The sequence below is a fragment of the Canis lupus genome, chromosome 31, assembly GCF_011100685.1.
Source record: "Canis lupus familiaris isolate Mischka breed German Shepherd chromosome 31, alternate assembly UU_Cfam_GSD_1.0, whole genome shotgun sequence".
NCBI classification, from domain to species: domain Eukaryota; kingdom Metazoa; phylum Chordata; class Mammalia; order Carnivora; family Canidae; genus Canis; species Canis lupus.
Window position 1 is genome coordinate 21,207,001 of NC_049252.1, and position 22,182 is coordinate 21,229,182.

Consider the following 22,182-nt stretch of genomic DNA (forward strand, 5'->3'; position numbering starts at 1 on the left):
TAACAAATTCAGAGCCTGTGAGTTCATTATTCATTAATTTCCCTTTGGATTATCTGAGTTGGTTAAGAGTTGCAGCTTCCATTCCACTCAAACAAGAGTTGAGGTCTCAGGTTTAGACTGTCATTCAAAGTAAAAGGCACAGAGCTTTTAAAAATAAAAGCATAAGTACTGAAAATCATTTTCTCTTCCATTTTTGACCCAAATCTCTCTGTTTAATCAAGAATTCTTTATCCAAACATTTAACCTGGTCAGTTTATCTATGAATTTGTGACCCTCTGGAAGAATACAAGTCATAAAGTTTTCATTTTTTGATTGCGATTTTGAGAGTCAAAAAGAAACAGTTTCTGGCTTCAAAGCATAAACCATCCACACAAAGATTTACACTAGAGAGCTTGTACTAAGGAAGAAAAACATTTAAATATCCCACATGATAATTCAAATCATTAACTCTTAGAAAACTCCAAGCCCAGTGATTTTAAATGTGTCTGGGCAATTTAGCAAAACACACCAAAGCTCTGTTAAGTAGATAATTTTATTGTTCCAACATTTTATTAGCTTAACAGATCTATTTGTTTGAAAAGACCCTGCAGCCTTATAAAAGGCATTTCATTTTGTTTACCGTAGCTGACTGCCATTATGCAACTATTAAATTGTCATTTTACTCCAGTGTGTATTTTACCTGATAAATATGAATTATAGTAATAGGTAGACAGGTGTAATTGATGGAGTGTTCAATTTCTTTATTTCATAATACAAGAGTAACCAAAAGTCATACTTGGATGTTTACTATAACTGTAGTTTTTTCAAACCCTCATTTTAGTTTTTATTTTAATATGAAAAAAATTAGGCTATTTTTACATCTATAATATTTATGCTGTCAGAGGCATGACAAAACATTTAACAACATAGTGAGAATTTTTCAACCACTCAAGAAGTATTTGGTTGATTCTTAAAAGTTTAACTGCAAAATTTGATTTACTAAAAGTGAGCCAAAAAAGGCTGAAAGAGAGCCACAAACACAGTTTTTTAAAAAGTCCTTTTTGTAGTCCATGGAGAATATAAAATAAAACTTGTGATTTCACTGTTGCTAATTTTAAAACCAAAGCTATATAATTCAACTGCATATTTAACTGTGCTACTAAAGATTTTTCTTTCTATTCTCTTTACCTGTGTTAAGTAAAATAAACATGTTCAGGGTGAAAAGGAAGAAAGGACAGAAGATGAGAGCTAATACAGAGGACAAGTAGTATTTGTGATAAAGTTCTTGGTGTTGAATATGAAAAAATGAATCCTACACCTATTATTTTAGGTGATGAGAGGAAAATTGTATGAAACTCAATCTCAGTCCTTTCCTGAGCAAGATACTAACCCTGCTGTGTGGACATTCCCTCATCTGTCAAAGTGGAACAGCAGTAGGATCTACTCATGGATTTGAAGTGGACAATGAAGGAGTATAAATCTGTAAGGCAGTTCAAGCAGCATGTGGAAATTGGTGTCATATAAGCATTAAATAGAATTTAATTCTCACAAACTTATAATTAATTGAGGAAAATATAAAATAGATAAGTATGGGATCCTAGAATTCTGACACATTGGCGTTTAAGTAAGCAATAGCTCATGGACATAACCAGGAACGAGTTATTGAGAATATTAGTTATCCAGAATCAGAAATGTAATACTGGTATAAAGTTCATTCATCATGTATGAATATTTGTATAAATATATATTCAAATATATCATACACATCCACACTTCCTATATCTGTTCATGGAGACCTGTCCACAATAAACTCTGAGAGATCAAAAATTCCAGAGCAATCAAAAGACTTCTTGACTACTGAAGTAAAGCTACTGAAAACATCGGAATTAGAAGTTTTAGAATAGGTGTCTAAATCAATTCCATTATTACCATATATTCTTTGAGTCACTACTGTATAAATATTCCCTACTCAAATACATGTCAGCCATAGCACAGCATTTTTTTTAATCTTTTCAACTACTGAGAGAGTAGCTAAGGACTAGAAATAATTTTGAGCCCAGGTAAATGAGAGTTTTTGTTTTTTGAAGCAACACCCAGAAAGCCACTATTAGATTTAATTGCCAATATCCAGGAACATAAAATCCTTAAAGGGTATAAAAAGTGGAAGCAATAACTTTAGAAATAAAGCCACTATTACCCCTGAAAAGGTTTAGTAAACAAAGAACATCTATACCTGCCCATTAGTTATTGATGACTATTTGATGTGAACTTTATGAGCAATAAACCAGAAACACAGGTTTATTTGGTTCTTTACTATACTTATATTAGCTCATATGTCAAATAAAAAAAAAACAGAATGTAATCTAATGTTTTCACCTTTATGAAAGTGTTGAAAAAATATTATGATAGATTGAAAGCAAGTAGATTACTCTTTTCTATCTGCTCTGTGGGGTATGAAAAATGTGTTGTTATTCAGATAAACTTCAGGATTCCTCCAGCTTTGTTTCCTCTTAAATATTTACATAATTTTTTACACAATGTTCTCAGAAGAATGTATCATTAATTTTCTTTATCCAGAAGAGCTGCAACCTTACCTGCTATATTTGCAATGGACACTCTGAATATTTCAGACCCAACATATACTTCCCTTCTATAATCCTCCTCTTTTATAGATAGGTAAGATTGGCCAATATGGAAGGCAGCGTTCAGCTAATCCCAAGTATTCTGGAGGATTAGAATTATATATAATGACTTCTTTATGCTACAGGCTTTCAGACATTTTGGAAATTTTCTCATTATATATTTTAGATTTTAACTGAATCTTTGTGGAATACAAACATTTTATATCAAATTAAAAAGCAAACATTACGTAAATCAAATTTGAGTATATTACAAACAAACATAGAAAGTAAATATAACAAATGATCTAGTCAAGAGGGTTCCTTCTACCACAGTAACTTTGAGAAATGAAATCAAAGTTGTGTGTAAGTTAATTGCTTTAGACTTTTATATATTCGAATAGTCAATTCTGAAAGACATTATTTAGGATAAGTTGCAACTCGCTCTCTGAAACTTTATTTCCTCTGGTGTTAGATGAGAATTACTGACTACATCCCTCCTCCTCAAAGGATTAACATTGGCACCAGTATGAGTAAGAATCTCATGCTCTACCAAAGACCTAATGAATCATAACTTTTACAGTATCTATGGATGATTCACACAAGCTTTAAGCTTGAAACCTTAAAGTTGAAAATCACCAGCTCCTTAACATTGTATACTTATACGATTCTTTGAATTCCTGAAATGGAGAGTTATAGGGAAAGATATTCTCCTTCTGTGATGACGCTGAATAAAGGTGAATAACAAGTTTTGCACCAATAAATATAGCCAAGTTGTATCTGAATCTTTGGGTTCAAGCACTTTAGTTAACATGTAAGTTGAGGCACACATCTGTGCCATAGTACCCACATTATTTTAAGGGTAAGAGAACTTTTTGTGGAGGGAAAAATGCATTTTATAAGAAAAAACACTGAGAGACTTTGGATATATTGATTTTCTCTATTTTATTCCTATTTTTAGTATCATTTAATTTTGCTCTAAATTTTATTTTTCATTTTTCTTCTGCTTTCTTTATCTTTAACTCATTCCTCTTTGTCTTGCTTGTTAAGACAAAAGGTAAGATTATTGATTTTACATACTTTATCTTTCCTAATATATGCACTGAATGCTAAAAGATTTCCCTTAAATAGAGCTTTTAATACATCTCACACATTTGATAAATTATATATTCATTTTAGTTTAGTTCAAACTATTTTTAATTTTTCTTGAGACTTCTTTGACCCATGTATTATTTAAGTAGATAAGTTTTTTAATCTCCAAATATTTTAGCATATTCCAGTTATCTTTCTGTCATTGACTTCTAGTTTAATTTTATCTTTACCAGAGAACATATTTTGTATGATTTCCATTTTTTAAAACTTGTTATGGTCTGTTCAATGCCCAGAACTTATTTTAGTAGATATTCCATGTGAGCCTTAGAAATGTGTGTGCTGCTATTGTTGGATGGAATACTCTATAAATGCCAATTAAAGTCATATTATATGTTCCTATTAAAAAACAAAAACAAAAAACAAAACTGTATGTCCTTGCTAATTTTATTCCTGATTGATTTATTAATTATTGAAAAAGGACTGCTGATATTTTCAACTATGGTGGTATGTTTGCCTATTTCTCCTTACAGTTCTATCGTCTTTTACCTTATGTATTTTGATGATCTCTTGTAAAATGTATAAACACTAATAATTGCCATGTCTCTTCATAAAAATGTACTTTATCATTATGTAATTCCTTTATTTATTCATTAGCATTTTCTTGTTCTAGAGTCTGCTTTGTCTGAAATTAACATGGTTATTCCATCTACCTATGACTGGAGATATCCCACCCTCAGGGGAGGAATCATAATCCCCCACTCTTTAAGTGTGAACTATGTATGGATACATACATACAACCATGTATGTATACTCCTTTCAAAGAGTAATGTATAGAAAGGGGATGTGGGAATAACTCAATAGTAAAGCAATCTGACAAACTCTACTTCACTGGGTGATCAAGGTTCATATCAACAGTAATAAATCATGATGACAGTATGAACCCTTGATATGAGGTAATAGAAATAGCATCTTACCTAGTCTTTCTCTCCAAAATTCATAAGTCCAGTTATCCATGGAAAACAATGCCAGACAAATTCCAATTTACAAAATACTTGACCAGTGCTCCTCAAAGCCACTAGGGTAATCAAAAACAAGGAAAGTCTGAGAACCTGTCACACTCAAGAGGAGTCTTAGGAGTCCTAATGACTAAATGTAATGTAGTATCCTAGGATATATTATGGAACAATAAAAAGAATATTGGATAAAATGAATAATGTTAGATAAAAATGAATAATGATTCATTAAGCATAACCAATATATCACACTAACATAAACTGCTAATAATAGAGGAAACTGGATGTGATTTGGAAACTGTATATTACCATCTTGTTTTCTCATACATCTAGAACTATTTTAAAAATAAATTCCATAAAAATCATTGAACTGTAAAATAATCTCTCTTGGGATAAACAGGGTATTTTAGCATTTTATATATATATATAATTTATATATAAATGTATATATAAATTATATATGTATGATCATATGTATTTAAAATAGTTCTAGATGTGTGATAAAAGATAATTTTTAATAATATTGTTATCCTGACTTCATTAGGATAAAAAGTTTTTGCACAGCAAAGGAAAGAATCAACAAACTAAAAGACAACCTATAGAATAGAAGATATTGGGCAGCCCTGGTGGCGCAGTGGTTTAGCGCCGCCTGCAGCCCAGAGCGTGATCTGGAGAATCCTGGATGGAGTCCCACGTCAGGCTCTCTGCATGGAGCCTGCTTGTGTCTCTGCCTCTCTCTCTCTCTCTCTCTCTCTCTCCCTGCATCTCTATGAATAAATAAATAAAATCTTAAAAAAAAAAGAATAGAAGCTATTCACAAAAGACATATCAGATAAGGGGCTAGTATCCAAAATCTATAAAGAACTTATAAACTTTACAAACTCAGCATCCAAAAAAAGAAAAAATACAGTCAAGAAATGGGCAGAAAACATGAATAGACATTTCTCCAAAGAAGACATACAAATAGCTAACAGACACATAAAAAAAAAATGCTCAACAGGGCAGCCCTGGTGGCTCAGTGATTTAGCACTGCCTTCAGCCCAGGGTATGATCCTGGAGACACAGGATGGAGTCCCATGTCAGGCTCCCTGTATAGAGCCTACTTCTCCCTCTCTCTCTCTCTCTCTCTCTCTCTCTCATAAATAAATCAAGTCTTTAAAAAAAATGCTCAACATCATTCATCATAAGGGAAATACAAATCACAACTACTATGAGATATCACCTCACACCTGTCAGAAGAGTTAAACTTAACAACCCAAGAAATGGCAGATATTGGTGAGGATGCAGAGAAAGGGGACCCTTTTACACTGTCTGTGGGAATGCAAACTGGTGCAGCCACTCTGAAAAGTAGTGTGGAGGTTCCTCAAAAAGTTAAAACCAAGAACTACTCTATGACCCAGCAACTGCACTACTAGGTATTTACCCAAAGAATAAAAAAGAGTGATTCAAAGGGGAACATGTACCCCAATGTTTATAGCAGTAATGTCCACAATTACCAAAACATGGAAAGAGCCCAAATGTCCATCAATGGATGATTGGATAAGGAAGAGGCGGTGTGTATAGCCATCAAAAAGAATGAAATCTTGCCATTTGCAATGACATCAATGGAACTAGAGGGTATTATTCTAAGTAAAATAAGTCAGTCAGAGAAAGACAAATACCACATGATTTCACTCATATGTGGAATTTAAGAAACAAGACAGATGAACATAAGGAAAGGAAAAGGAAAATCAGATAAAAACAGAGAGAGAGGCAAATCATAACAGAATTAAGAAACTCCTAACTATAGAGAACAAACTAAAGGTTGCTGGGAGGAGCTGAGGGCAGGGTGTAACAGAGTGAAGGGCATCAAGGTGGACACTTGATATAATGAGAACTTTGTGTTGTATGCAACTGATGATTCACTAAACTCTATACATAAACTCTAACATACAATGCACTATATGTTAACTAATTTGAATTTAAATAAACATAAAATAAAATTCCCTACTCTTTCACTCATTAGTTATGTAATTTTTAAAAAAGTAACATCCTTCTTGAGGAATAGATTTAGCAGTTATAGAAATAATATCATGATTGTTATTTAAGGAGTAATAAGATAACATTTAAAGGTACCAAATATAGTCCCTGTGGTTCAATAAACAGACTTTAATCATCTCCTAGCTCTCCTAACTTACCTCTCTATTCCACAAATAACTGAGAGTTCACTTTAATACAAATAGCAGCAGTTCTTAAGAGGCATCTTTTGGAGCAGCTAAATATACTGGGAAAGTAATAGCAGTACTAGAAGAAATATATCAAATTATGCATAGGTTAGTGATTGATATAGCAAGAGAAAGTACGTGTAAAATTGTAAAAAGACATCATTTAAATATGCTGGAAAAAATATAAAGGTTGTCCAAAAGGATGAAAAGAGTGAGAGATTTTTCTGAAAATAAACACCATGTAGAAAGGGATCCATGAAAGAGAAAAATCAGAAGCAGCTAATAGCTGCTCTGTGACAGAGAATCACATCAAGTCATCTCCACTTAGAAACAGGTGCAAATAGGAACATGGCAATGCCTTTTCGTCTTTCGTCTTTACAACTAAATGACTGACTTTGTGAAGAATCAGTCATAAACTTGAGATTGTAGACTCATTACCCAGTTATTCGCTTTATTAAATATTAAATTCTGCCTTATGGTGACAAAACTGAATTTCATGAATATGTAAAATAAAGCTTGCTATTGTTAAGAATGTAGTTACATTATAATTCTCTATTTTATCTACAAATTCATGATTAAAATTATGGGATAAAGAAATAGCACTCAGATTTTAAGCCCTAAGAAAAATCCTAATATCTGAAGGAGAAACTGTAGTATTTTTGAGAGCAGGTTATATAACCACTTGAATTTTGATAATTAGATTATTGTATGATTTTTTGCTTAACACCGGCATCAGCTTTAGAATATGGTGAAGCCCAACATATTGTGAAAAAAGTTTTTGATTTTAGTTCATCATAAGATTTTCAACTTATTATTTTATTTAGTATTATATGTTGCAGGTCTCAATAGTTCAGAGACAGATGACAGAGCAATATGCTTAAGTCAATGAATCAACTCTAGTTGTTTCTTTCTACATGTGACACATCCTTTGAAACACTACTGAGAATGCTGAGAAGTGAAAAAAAACCCTACTAAGTCCAGTTTCTGGGAAACATAAAGTCATGACATATAAGAGTTGCTCCCCTGGATGAAATGTTTTGCTTAAGGTATATTTAAAAAAGGCTGTATTTTCTCTGCCAATTCATAGAGTTTCTTAAGAGATACATAACGATTATATTGAAATGAGAACAAAAAAAGAAAAAAAAAGAAGAGAGTCAGAAGAAAGAGTGCATGTACACGGAGAAAAGTAAAAAAGAAAGGAAGGAAGAGAGGAAGGACGAGAGGGAGGGGAGGAAGGAAGGAAGGAAGGAAGGAAGGAAGGAAGGAAGGAAGGAAAAAAGAGTCTGACTCCATTTTGGGGTGTTTGACTGCTCTTTCTCTTATGCCTACGTATGAGTATATGAGAAGAAAGCCTGGGTACTTCCTCCCTAGTGCCATCAGGAGATTCAAACTGTGCAAGCCTCTGTGCTGGGAACCCTCATCCCTGTTAAAATCCAAAGTCAGTATTCTTTCTTGACTCCCTCAAACTGTGTTTTTTGTTTTGTTTTGTTTTGTTTTGTTTTGTTGTTTTGTTTGACTGGCTTGGAAGCCCATCTTGCTCTCCAACACAAAACTTCACTATGAGAATAAAAAAGTCATTCACACCTTCTTGGTGTGTGTGATGTCATCAGTCTTGACTTTGGAACCTGATTTTAGGTGAAAGATCCATCTTGCATCTGCATCTGTGAGGTAACTACAACAGAAAGGAAGGAAAGAAGATGAGCAAAATGAAGGAAGAAAGAAATCTTGAGACATATAGAAAGGGAAGTCAAATGCCAAAGTTTTTTTAAAAAGAGCTTTTCCTCCCAATCAACAGAAGAATAGTCCCAACCATCTTCCTTCCTCAAATTCAGGGAATGGTCTCAGCTCTCCTCATAAGAACTAATGGAACATTAATAACAATATGGAAAGAGAGATTTAAGTGATAATATTATGGGATGCCTTTGAGTTAGAGAAATAGAGCCAAGTCAAAAGATAGAAAAGTCTTTTTTTATAATTTGTTGCCAAGTGCTTAAGTAAGATGAGCTCAGTGGCCTACAGGAAACTCAGTTTGTGTCCTTACAAAATTATCATCAAAGACATTTAAATTAATTGGTCAAGTTAATATTAATACCTGAAGAATAGTGGTTGCTATTTCACCCACACTATGTGTTGAGTTATTTTCAGGTGACCTTTCCCATAAACAATTCCCCACTCAGAAATCCCATCAGTGTGCTGAATATGTCTAACATTATGAGTATTTGAGTTACACAGAATTAATACCTAAGTGAGTATATGCAAAATTATTTGTAACATTATCTCAATGTTTCTTTGCAAATGAGCAAATAAATCTATCCCCACAGTACCTAGTGGAGTGTTTTGCATCTTTGGTGTTCAATACATTTGGTGAAGTAATCACCCATTGCTTTCTGCAATCTAAGTTCTGTCTGTACAGTATGATCACTGAAAGGTCACATACTTTGACTTCATTGTCTTTGGAAGCCACACAAGGACATGAAACAAATCCTTCGTTCATTATTATTTCGATTTTAGTGTGCTTTTAGCTTCTATCATAGTGCATATGAAACATAGGAAAGGAAAACTGATATCTCTCCAAATCAGCTGTTACAAATAACTTTACTATTTTATCCAATCTGCAACTATAAGGACATTTGTGATATGTTTTATAAGGATATATTTATATGTCAACTTATTAAATATATTTACTTATATAAATATTTATATTTTTACTCCTTAAATGAATATTACTTGAGCATTTATTATGTGTAATGAAGAGTAAACTAAAAAACAGAAAGTCTTTATCTTCATGAAGCCTATAACCCAGTGGGGTAACAAACATATAAAATAAGCGTATTTTTTACAAACTGCAAAAAATGCTAAAAACATATATAACAAGAAACATGACTGATAATTAAGTTGAGCTCAGGCTTCAGGCCGGAATGGGTGTCATAAGGTATAGGGAAGTAGTGTATTGAAGTATAGGCAAAGACTATTATTGTAGTGGGGGTGTCGGGTTCTATGTCAAGGGCAGCATGATTTATTGAAAGAATTGAAAGAAAGCCATGAACAGTGAGAATTCTTCAAGTTCCTATATGTTCTGGTGTGCACGTATATGTGTAAATGTTTATCTTCCAGAAATATTTAAATTTAATTAATACCAAATCATGATAATTATGTAATGCCAGTTTTTTAATATATATTTATCATTCCCTTTCTTTCTATGAGAAATTTTAGGCTAAATTTCTTTATGTTACCTACTGTGTTTTATAGTAAGTCACTTCTATTACCCTTTAGAATTGGTGGGGGAAATGAAGAGAGAAAGAAGCCATGGAAGAAAAATTGTAAACTTGACATCGTTCTAGTTGGAAGGAGAAACAGAAATGATGTTTTAATACATGATCCTAGCACATGCATAATATTGTCTTCTATACTGTCAAGGCAAAATAAAACTAATTACACTGAACCATGTCTTTAAAAATATATATATTTTATTTGTTTATTCATGAGACACACACAGAGTGAGAGAGGCAGAGACATAGGCAGAGGGAGAAGCAGGCTCCAAGCAGGGAGCCCGATGTTGGGGCTCCAGCCTGGCACCACGGGATCACGCCCTGAGCTGAAGGCAGACACTTAACCATTGAACCACCCAGGCATCCCAAGAACCATGTTTTTGAAATAAAAAAAAAAATGTTGTGGGCTGAATGATTCAGTAAAAACAAACAAACAAAAAACATATTTTTTTCTGGTATGCTCTATCTACTTCTAAGATCTGGCTTAGCACTGGGGGATTAATTTTAGGTATAAACATATTGTATCATTGAGTCAAAGTTCTAACACATGCCTCAAAGGACCAAAATTGGCTCCTTAGATTCCTTCCAAGGGAAAAGATCAAAACTATTTAGAACCTTACAATTTCTTATAATTGAGTAACCTGCAGTCTGATTGGCAATTTAACATTGCAAATAAGAGGCAAGCTTTAATTTGCTGGCTCAACACGATTTTAGAAAATTAAATCATTTCCACATTTGCATAACAAAATTTATTATCTGTAATTAACTAACCTTTAGAAAATTTATTTTTAATTTCCTCCTGTCAACATATCTGGAAAACGCCAAGTTAACAAGCATTAGCACAGAAGCAACTATATTAGTGTAGAAGCTACAGCAAGTATTAGATGGATGGAGTGGTCAAGTCCTAAGGTAATTAGAGAGTTGTCATCTGGGACACCTGGGTGGCTCAGCAGTTGAGTGTCTGCCTTTGGCTCAGGGTGTGATCCTGGAGTTCCAGGATCAGTCCCACATCTGGCTCCTCCTATGGAGCCTGCTTCTCCCTCTGCCTGTATCTCTCCTTCTCTCTTTGTGTCTCTCATGAATAAATAAATAAATAAATAAATAAATAAATAAATAAATAAATAATCTTTAAAAACTAATAAATAAAATAAAGAGTTGTCATCTGATTACATTCTACACTTAAAAACGTGGAAAAATATTTGATATCATTACTGATCGACAACAAAATCATAAGGCACCATTTTGTATACACTAATCAGCTAAAGGAATATGTTTAATCAGAACTGTTTACTTGGAATTCCTTTATAGTTATAACACTATGTTTCATACTAAAACAAAACCAAAATATGAGAATCCAATTTTCCTAATTCTAATTGCTCTAATTTAATTGTAATGTGCATACATTTTGTCATTTGATTTTAGAAGCAACAGTTCTACAATAGCATTGTAAAAATCTTCAACATTTTATAAATTAATTTCTTGTCCCTCTCCACTCTTTTTTTTTAAGATTTTATTTATTTATTTGAGAGAGACCAAGAGAAAGCTTGAGTGAGGGGAGGGGAAGAGGGAAAAGCAGATTCCCTGCTGAGTAGGGGTGCCCTAGGGAAGGGCTCAATCCCAGGATCCTGGAAAGAGGACCTAAGCCAAAGGTAGCCCCTTAGCCTACTGAGCCATCCAGGTGTCCTTCTCCATGCTTAATATAAGGAGTCATATAAGGGCAAATTACAATGTATATTCCCTCATCATAAAATTTGATTTAGGGCAGCCCTGGTAGTGCAGCGGTTTAGCGCCGCCTGCAGCCCAGGGTGTGATTCTGGAGACCCGGGATTGAGTTCCACGTCGGGCTCCCTGCATGGAGCCTGCTTCTCTCTCTGTCTCTCTCTCTCTCTCTAGAAAATCTTAAAAAAAATTAATTTTTTTTGATTTATTAGGTTTTCTTGTAAATATGTATATTTAATTTATATACATGTGAATATATGTGTATACAAATGCCATTTGTCAGATTGTATTGCTGTAGAATTTTAAAAGATCTTTTCCAAAAACAAAACAAAAAAAAATAACAATACACCTCTCTTCTTTTCCCTAGAGTTTATCAAGCTCTACTAAATGCCCTATCTAGCCATTACAATTCATAGAAAAAAGCAATGGTAGCAGGTGGCATTATGAATTTAAATTAGATCCAATGTGCAGAAGGATAGCAGGGGGTCTTCTGTATCAGTTTTCTGAATGCATGATTCCAACAATATTGTATGTTTTCCAAACTATTCAGGCCATTACTGTTCTACAAACAATTTTTTTTTCTATTTTACTAGAGTGCTTTATTTCCCTCAAGATACTAGTTTGTAAACTCATCAGACTCTCTTACACAGACACAAGAAATCTAGGATACCAGTGATGAAAAACATAATATGAAACTAAACATTTGTCTTGTAAGAAAGTTTCTAGGAGGGTAAGTCATCTTACTCTATCTCCTTTTTAATATATAGAGATGATCACATATACACACACAAAGCCAACATCTAAACAGCTACACATCTTACTCTTGTCAACAAAGTTCACTTAGATATACACTATACTTAAAATTACATAAGTTAATAATAATATATTACTTTTTAAAATTCGGAATATTGATAGAACTTAGCTTTTTTAATATCATGCTTCAGAAAATTTAAAGAGGTTACAGCCTCTAGAGGAATTCAGTACTCATCCCTTATTTCCAGCCCCAAGAATGGGCAACACCATCTATTTAGATATTAAAGCCAGTAACGGGATTTATCCACCTAACATGCACATCCATATTCTTCAGATTTTACCTCTTAAATTCTGTCCAATACTCTCACTTATTTCCATTTCACTAAAGTCCCATCTTGGTCCAAGCTAACATCCTATGTGGCTGATTACTGGGATTATTGCAATACAAATCACAGCTCTAGTCGGACATTTAGTGTTTTGTTTTGTTTTGTTTTGTTTTTTTAAGATTTATTTATTCATGAGAGACACAGAAACAGAGAGGCAGAGACATAAGCAGGGGGAGAAGCAGGCTCCCTCCAGGGAACCCGATGTGGGACTTGATCCCAGGAACCCCAGGATCATGACCTGAGACAAAGGCAGATGCTCAACCACTGAGCCACCCAGGCACCCCGCTAGTAGGAAATTTGAACTGGTCAAGAGTTAAAGTGTTTCTTACTTTTACAGAAGTATTTTAAATGGTATTCTTGTTCAAATCTTATAGATTATAAATGAGTGAGAAAAATAATGAAACCACATGTTATTTAGGTCGGGACAGAATTTAACAAATATTATTATCCAAATATACCAAAGCACATTCTTCTCAAGTCAACATATAGGCTACTGTTTCATAAAATATTGGACTCATAGAAAGGAAAAAAGGGGCAGCCCCAGTGGCTCAGTGGTCTGCCTGCCGCCTTCAGCCCAGGGTGTGATTCTGAGGACCAGAGATCGAGTCCCACCTCTGGCTGCCTACATGGAGCCTGCTTCTCCCTCTGCCTGTGTCTCTGCCTTGCTCGCTCTCTCTCTCTCTCTCTCTCTGTATCTGTCATGAATAAATAAATAAAATCTTTAAAGAAAAGAAAGGAAAAAAGAAAAAAATAAATTATATGTTATAATTTTCACTGTTTCATTAACATGATACTCACTTTTTATTTATACAAAAACTGTAGGAAAATGGTCAAGGTTAATAAACTATACTTTCTAGTAGAATAAACAGGATTTATTTCTGTTTTTCCTACTGGTTTCTTTTCCCCAATGTCTCATTCATTTGGCAAAGGAGGACTAATAGAATTAATTAAAAAAGCCTAAAAAATAATAACATAGAAAGCAAAAATCCAATCATAGCAAAAATATACCACTGAATACCCAGCCATATTTCTCACAGAGATTTCTGTACTCGGCTCTCCTCCTTCAGACATCCACTTCCTGTCATGCATTACACAAGTCACCTCTTTTCCAATCTCTCGTCTTCTCAAGGTCCAGAGGCTCCTCTAACTCCTGCCCTCTCAGTAGCGATGGGACACTAAACATTTCTTTTTTTTTTTTTTTTTTTTTTTTTTTTTTTAAACATTTCTTCACATGAAGCAATCTCCATCCAAGAACGACCCCTTTAAAAGTATTATGCACAGTAATTTACCATCCCATTGCCTTGACCATCCTATTTTCTTTGAACATGGCCCGAACATTTTACCACCACAAAATGAAAGGGTCCATTGAAGTGCTTTCCCACATCAAATGATTGTGATCTTTCAGCCACTTCTGAATGCAGAAACAACTGTAATTTATTTTTAAATATTTTGCCTTTTGTTTTTCCAAATTTCACCATTATAATTTTTTTCAGGCTCTGATATTTAATTTCTTTTTTTTACCCTTATTCTAGAATTTCTGCAAACAATATGAAAAGAAAATGACAAAGTCAGTTGGAAAAAAACAAAAAATAATATTATATAGTGTTTTGATTTTGTGTCTAAAAGTCACGAAAATCACCTAAACAACATAATAAACTAGGAAGGTTTTACCCAGCAATAATCAAAGTGTTAGGTATGTATGAAGAAAATTATAAAACTTTGTAATAGTATGTGTAAAAAAACAAAACAAAAACAAAAACAAAAAAAATGAAACCAAAACAGACAGACATAAAAATCATGTTCTTGGGTTAAACTATGAAACACCAGTCCTTTCCAAATTAATGAATCCTTCTTTCGTTCCTTCCTCCCTGCCTCCCTGCCTTCCTGCTTTCCATTCCTCCTTTATCTGTTACATAAAATAAATATTTCATGTAGGAGACTATGTCACTTACTATAGTAGATGGTAAATATACTAGAGGCAATAAGATAAATATCATGACCTAACTAAAAGTGGCAAATACATGTAATTAAACAGTAATTAGAGTGGGAGATCTGGGTGGGTCAGTGGTTAAGCATCTGTCTTTGGTTCAGGTCATGATCCTGGGGTCCTGGGAAAGGATCCCAGGGTCCCCAAAGGGAGCCTGCTTTTCCTCTGCCTATGTCCCTCCCTCTCTGTGTGTCTTTCATGAATAAATAAATAAAATCTTAAAAAAACAGTAATTAGAGTAAAATCTAGTCTGTATTTAGACATATATAGATATACATACATATATTCACATATACATGAGCATATATGTACAGTTGTATATGTTTCTTCTCTTTCTTTGAAATAGAAAATGAACAAATAATGCAAACAAAGATTGAAAAGGCCAGATACTTACTTTGAAAAGTTGTGAAAGCAGAAAACTATAAAGTCTGAAAGACTTCTGAAAGAAGACTTAATTAAATGGTAATTTTACTGAATAAGTACATGGAATATTTCTCAGATTCTAATTCTACCAAAATTGTATGTATAATTTTAGCACCATTACCATCAAATTTGACTACTAGGAATCTTCTTTGAATTTGGCAGATTCTAAAAATCCCTCTAAGCATTTTTCACAGAAATGGAGAAAAATAATCCTAAAATTCATGTGGAACCTCAAAAGACCTTGCATAGTGAAAGGAGAGCAAAGCTGAAGGCATCATGTTCCCTGTTTCAAACTATTTAACAAAGCTAAAATAATTAAAACAAGACAGTATTGGCATAAAGACAAACACAAAGATTGGTAGAACAGAACAGAAAGCCCAGAAATAAACCTATGCATACAATCAACTAATATTTAAGAAGGGAGCCAATAACACTTAATAGCAAAAACAGTCTCTTCAGTAAATGGTGTTGAGGAAACTGGTCACAAGTAAAAGAATGACAAGATTTACATCTTCAAGGGGCAGAAAAGATTTCTCCTAGGAGTTTCAAAGCATATTTCTCTCTTGTCAGTCATCTAGGGTAATTGATATTTAAATCTTCCTTTATATTTGAGGTCAGATGGCATGTGGTACTTAATCTATTTCATTGTCAATCACCACAGCATCCTCCTCTCGCTTTCCTCACATCTTCAGGGTTTCCACCCTTACCAATTCAATCAGGCTTCGTCATAAGCACCCAGATCTTAATCCATGGCAACTCCTTCCCTCTAGCTTTATCAAACTGCACGTTCAGGTCTCTATCCCATTATCTTACTGTCACCCTTTATTTGCCAGCCCCAAAGCTGGCAGAGTAGAGGACAATCGCATGGCTTTCTCTAATTTCAGCTCTTCCAATTTTCTAACCCCATCTTTGGCTTCTAGCTGAGCATCAGTGGCCAACCAACTGACCACAGCAGAGTCCAGACCACAGCATCCGCCTTTCATATGCCTTCTTTGCCATATGTGAAGTGTGAAGTGCTTCAAACACATGCATTATGCCAGTCTGAATCGTGAAGGCATCCCTAATACTCACATAATGGTCCTCAAGCCAGCCCTTCCCACAAAGAGGTTGAAGTCAACTCAGAATTTCCCCCACAGATGTCTCACTTCCTAAGACTCATTTCTTTAGTCTCCCGGTTGGCTTGCCAATTGTTGGTTCATAAACTTTGGAATTTTGTGGATGAAATCTGAAATTGATCATCATACAAGAGAGCAAAGAGAGATGGAAGAAAGAGGCAGGTCGTGTCACAGTGGTAGACAGTAGGTGTAATAAGCAAGGGGACTTACACATAAGGCTTGTCATGAGTGGCTGCAGGATAAGTAAATCCCCACACCTGCCTGCCAGAATTTTAAGTTAATTGAAACTAGTCATATATTCAGTATAGATGGTCTCAACACCTTACTCTCAAGGCCATGTCCATAAAATGGCTGCTAGTAAGTGGACAAATACTCCAAGAACAGAGGCGGGGTTGAAAGGCCTCAGACGCACAGGTCCAGCTTATGGGTCAACAGTGGTCATGTCCTCTCAGTGCTCCCTTCCAATAGCCTCCTGTCTCACTTACCTCCCCACTTTACCATCTCATAACTTTCCTCTGCCCCTAGGACTCCAGAGTTTTCCCCAGGCTCCTTATAACCTCATGCTTACCTCTATCTTTGCAATTATTTTGTTATACTGTCAGTATCTGTTTAGATGTTCACCTCACACACTATACTTCAAATTCTAAATGTTAAGGATTTTTCATATTCTTCTATTTTTTTAGGGCTTTGTGATATTCTTAGCATTTAGTAGGGGCTTAGTTAAATGCTGGTTAAAATTACAAATTAGCTCTATTGTTTCACTTTTTGGCACATTTGATGCAAAAGGACTTAATTAAAATCACTTAAAATTGCTTTTCTCAAGAAAATAAAATGATCAGGCAAATTATTTTATAATCCTTTATTTCTTAGGAATATGAGAGGCTTTTTTTTTCCAAATTAGTGTCCTACACCGATTCTCCAGTTCTCCAACACCAACTGGGTACCCAACAGTTCGATTCAATTCTGACACTAACTCCTGAAGTTAGCATCAAACCCTAGAGGTTAATGTCTTAGTCTCACAAGCATGATCCCACTTCAGATGCCAAATATAAATAGAGTGTCTATGCTGCCCAAGGGGCCAAGGCCGTGAAAGGGAGGACCTCAGGCCCTCTCGGAGAAGGTTTTGGGCTTTGGGTGAGAAAAGAATTCAAGAGCAAGCCATCTAGAGAAGGGGACAGAGATTTATTAAGTATAGAAGTAAAGAAGGGAGATATTTCACAAAGTAGCGTTCTCTCCTCCCAGATGGGGAAGAGGACCTCCCCTTTGCCTCTAACAAAGGATCTTATACGTTTTAAAAATTAGCCAACTATATAAGGAGGGACTTACCTTTTAACTCTGCGTTTATTATTTACATTAAGCTGTTAGCTTTTTCCATTGTCTTAGGGTTGTGGAATTACCTACAGGGAGCAATTTTAAAGAATGTTCAGGCTTTGTGGCTTTTACTGCCAGAGGGTATAGGGTCTTGTTTTCCATGAATCAGATCTTGTGATTCTTTTTATGGTCTGCTGACTTTTGGGTGAAAGATCAGCCTAAAACCAAAATGTCTTTACTTTGGTCAGCTTGTCTCCTGAGCCTACCCTTCCTCCCATCTCACCTACATAAAGCTCATTTTTGCCTGGCTAATGACAAATTCAGGAGTTCCATGACACCTCCTCGGGTTTAACAATTCACTGAAATGACTCTCAGAACTCAGGAAAGTACTTAATATCGTTGGTTTATTTTAAAGGATACACATGCTGTTTCTGGGTGCAGTGCATTCCCAACTCTCTCATGTGTTCACCAACCCATAGGTTCTGCCAATCTCATTTAGGGGTTTTTATGAAGGTTTCATTACAGAAGCATGATTGGTTAAATGATTAGCTACTGGAGACTGCATTCAATCTATAGCCCCTCTATTCTCTGTGGAGGCCACAGACTGAAAGTTCCAACTAACAACATGTTTGATCTTTGTGGTGATCAGTCCCCATCCTAAAGCTTTCTAGGGCTTGCACCTTTACCCTTCCCTCACCCACTAAGTCTCTATTAGCATAAATTCAGGCATGATTGAAAGAGCTCCTTTATATTTATATTTATATATAAATATTTTTATTTAAATTCAATTTGCCAACATATAACACCCAGTGCTCATCACATCATGTGCCCTCCTTAGTGCCTGTCACCCAGTTATCCCATTCCCCTACTCTCCTCCCCTTCTGCAACCCTTTGTTTCCCAGAGTTAGGAGTTCCTCATGATTTGTCTTCCTCTCTAATTTTTCTCCACTCAGTTTCCCCTGTTTCCCTTATGGTCCCTTTCACTATCTCTTATATTCCACATAGAAGTGAAACCATATGATAATTGTCTTTCTCCAATTGACTTATTTCACTTAGCATAATACTCTCCAGTTCCATCCTAATATATGGTCGGTATTCATTCTTTCTGTTGGCTGTGTAATATTCCGAGGGCTTCTTTCAAATAACAAACGACTATTCATCACTTAAGAAATTCTGAGGACTTTAGGAGACCTGGGACAGTAACTGTAAACAAAACCCAGTGTGTGTGTGTGTGTGTGTGTGTGTGTGTGTGTTTTATGATATTATAGATATAAAACACCTTTCATGCAAATAACTCAGTTCATCTAAGTTCATTTATTATAAGGCTCTCAACTTTTATTTTGTTTTCTCCTTTTTCTGTATTTATTTTGTTGTTATAAGCATAAACAATTATGTCAAAATTAAAATTACCAATAACAGTTACACAGAAGTAGGCAAAACCTTTAAAGAAAAATTAATCTATAGGATAATTATATGAATAGAGTTCAGTCAAATTAATGTTTATTTATTAGCTGCTTTGAATGGTCTTAGCTCTATAAGCAAAGGAATGGAATGGCATTCAAAAGACCAGTTGAGCATATAGCAAAATCAATTTATGTGCATATTATTTAAGTGTAAGGACTGAGTTTTATCAATATTTTATAGACAGCATATACCCCAAGGCTTGACATAGATTATACTTAAAGAAAATTGACTAAATAGGACAGCACGGGTGGCTCAGAGGTTTAGCATATGATCCTGGAGACCTAGGATCGAATCCCGCATCGGGCTCCCTGCATGGAGCCTGCTTCTCCCTCTGCCTGTGTATCTGCCTCTCTTTCTCTCTGTGTCTCTCATGAATAAATAAATAATTTTTTTTTAAAAAAATTGACTAAATAGATGAATGTATTTAAACTTTTAAGCATCATTTTGAATACATATATACAATTTAGATGTAAATTATCTCCATTTACATTTTCAGGGCTCATAAGAAATTTCCCTTTCTCTGCTTTCCTTAATATTATCTTAATGTTTTTAAGATTTTATTTATTTGAGAGAGAGGAAACACAAGCACAAACCGGGGGAGAAGCAGAGAGAAAGAAAAAGGGAGAAGCAGACTCGGCTTAGCAAGGAGCCTAACATGGGGCTCTCAATCCCAGGACCCTGGGATCATGACCTGAGTGGAAGGCAGGTGCTTAATGAATCATGGTGGTATAGCCTGAGTTTATGACATTGGGTAGGAGAATGGGAGATGACTTCTTTGACTTTCAAGCTGAACATGATCAAGGGCAATACACAAAGTATAAGTCAATACTATCCAGGATACATTTAACCTAAAGTTTATTTACATATTCATTTTTCTTCATCCTAGGAAAGTTTATTGTAGTTCCACTCTAATTGTTAGCGCATAGAATCTTAGCCCTATGAAAAGGTCTTAGAGGCTATTTTGTTCAACTATTATCTATGCAAGAACCATGTCTGCATCATGCTTACATGTAGTCTTCCAAATGCAATTATGCAGCCTAAAATTCACTGTGAAGGCCAGATTTATAACTCTGGTTGTTACTTGTTCAATTGAGGTTTAGAGGATAGACATAAATGATGATTGATAGATACATAGATAGATACATAGATACGGATAAATGGATACAATAGATGAATGTCTATCTTAGAAAAAGACTGATTAAAAATAGAAAACTCACAAACATTAACGATTTTTTAATAGCTGGGTGTTAAGATTATATAATAAATAAATCAAAACTTTTTTTTAAATTATATCCACTGTTCCTTTAGAAGAAAACAGAGAATTTAAGCCTATTTCCTGTATAAGTATATTACTAGTACTGAACTATAACAATTATTGCATATCCTGACTTAATCTACTCCAAGTTAATGTAACTTTTTTCTACTCTATCTACCCATGGATTTACTTAAGGAACTTTCCCTAAGGTAATGTTGAAATGGCCAGGATTTTCTAATGGGCTGTCCATGTTTTGTAATATCATTTTTTTAAGAAAACATTTCAACAATATATGCTCTGAAAAGATGTAAGAATTAAAGTGCAAAAACTAAAATTGTCCCTCTTTTAGGAATTTTTCCAAAATAAATGAACTGTAGTATTTAATATTGTTCATAATTAGCAGCAAAACATTTAATTTGAAAGGGCAATTTATAGAAATAACTATCTGACTAAAATGTATTCTAAAAGTAAGATTCCAAAGTCTAAAATAATGACAAATAATTAACCAGGTTACTAAAAGTGCCCTGACTAAAGATTTCAGGGGAAGAAAAATATTTATTATTTCTGATAAGAATTTATGTTCTGGCTCAAAAACATTTTGTGAAAATACCACGTAAATCTACATCCCTGTTAAGAGAGTAAATGACAAAGATTGCATGTCCATGATAAACTTAATCACATTTTTTCCTATAAACAATATATCTAAGGCAGGAATGATCAAGAAAGTTTGGTTTCAAGCAGACAGAAAAATATTTTGACTATGTTGAACAAATATCACACTACAAAATTACTTTGCTAGTAATTCTTTGTAACATCTAACATATTCATATACAATAATAACACCAAAATATTCTATTGGTTGCTCATATTATTACTTACAGATAGTTACAACCAATGTTGTAACAATGTTGTAATGTCATATATGAAGACTGTGAGAAATTTTATTCTTTAAACATAGTCTTCATATGTATATAAATTATTTCTTACTTACTTTTATATGTGTTTAGTTCATTTGACAGTTGATATGCAGTATTTTTCTTGTCACTAAATTAAATCTGCCCAGCTAAGAAAGAATCAGCTGGAACAGCTACAGCTAATGAATAGCTAATGCTGTTTACCATGCAATTATCTTGCCTGAAATAACAGGATTATGTACAGCAGTTGATAGGATAATTTATCAGATATTATCCCTCTTTTTAAAGGTTTCATCTTAAATCATGCAAAATACATTTGACAGCATCTTTAAGTTTCTAATTAACTTACAAAGAGCTTTTGAAATATCTTTTCTCACATGTCATTTTCCCACATTTTCTATCAGTTGCTATTAGCCTTTTTCTAGTAAAAGCACAGTGGTACTATATTTTAATTTTTATGAAAATTACTTGTGCAAGGAGACTTGGTTACATTTGTGAATGAAGCATGGTGAAACAGATTACACATGGTTTATTCAGTCCTTGGATACTCAGACTTTATATGCAAAAACTCAATTGAGAGTTTATCCATTAGTAATAATGAATTTCCCATGGCCTTGTGAAAGACAGCAGGCATATGTGGTCCACAGAGGGATGTTTCTTCAATCACCAGGCTTTGGTGG

At 34.3% G+C, this 22,182-nt stretch overlaps 1 long non-coding RNA gene across 1 annotated transcript in view; it reads right to left on the bottom strand.

Annotated features, from left to right (window-relative positions):
• LOC111093531 overlaps nt 1–17,956 on the bottom strand; it is a 40,724-nt gene extending 22,768 nt beyond the window's left edge. The window contains exons 1-3 of the long non-coding RNA XR_005381973.1: nt 17,885–17,956; nt 8,491–8,578; nt 4,664–4,764 (exon numbers count right to left, since the gene is read on the bottom strand). This is a non-coding gene — a long non-coding RNA (uncharacterized LOC111093531). The remainder of the gene's footprint in view (nt 1–4,663; nt 4,765–8,490; nt 8,579–17,884) is intronic.
• Between the last annotated feature and the right edge of the window lie 4,226 nt (nt 17,957–22,182).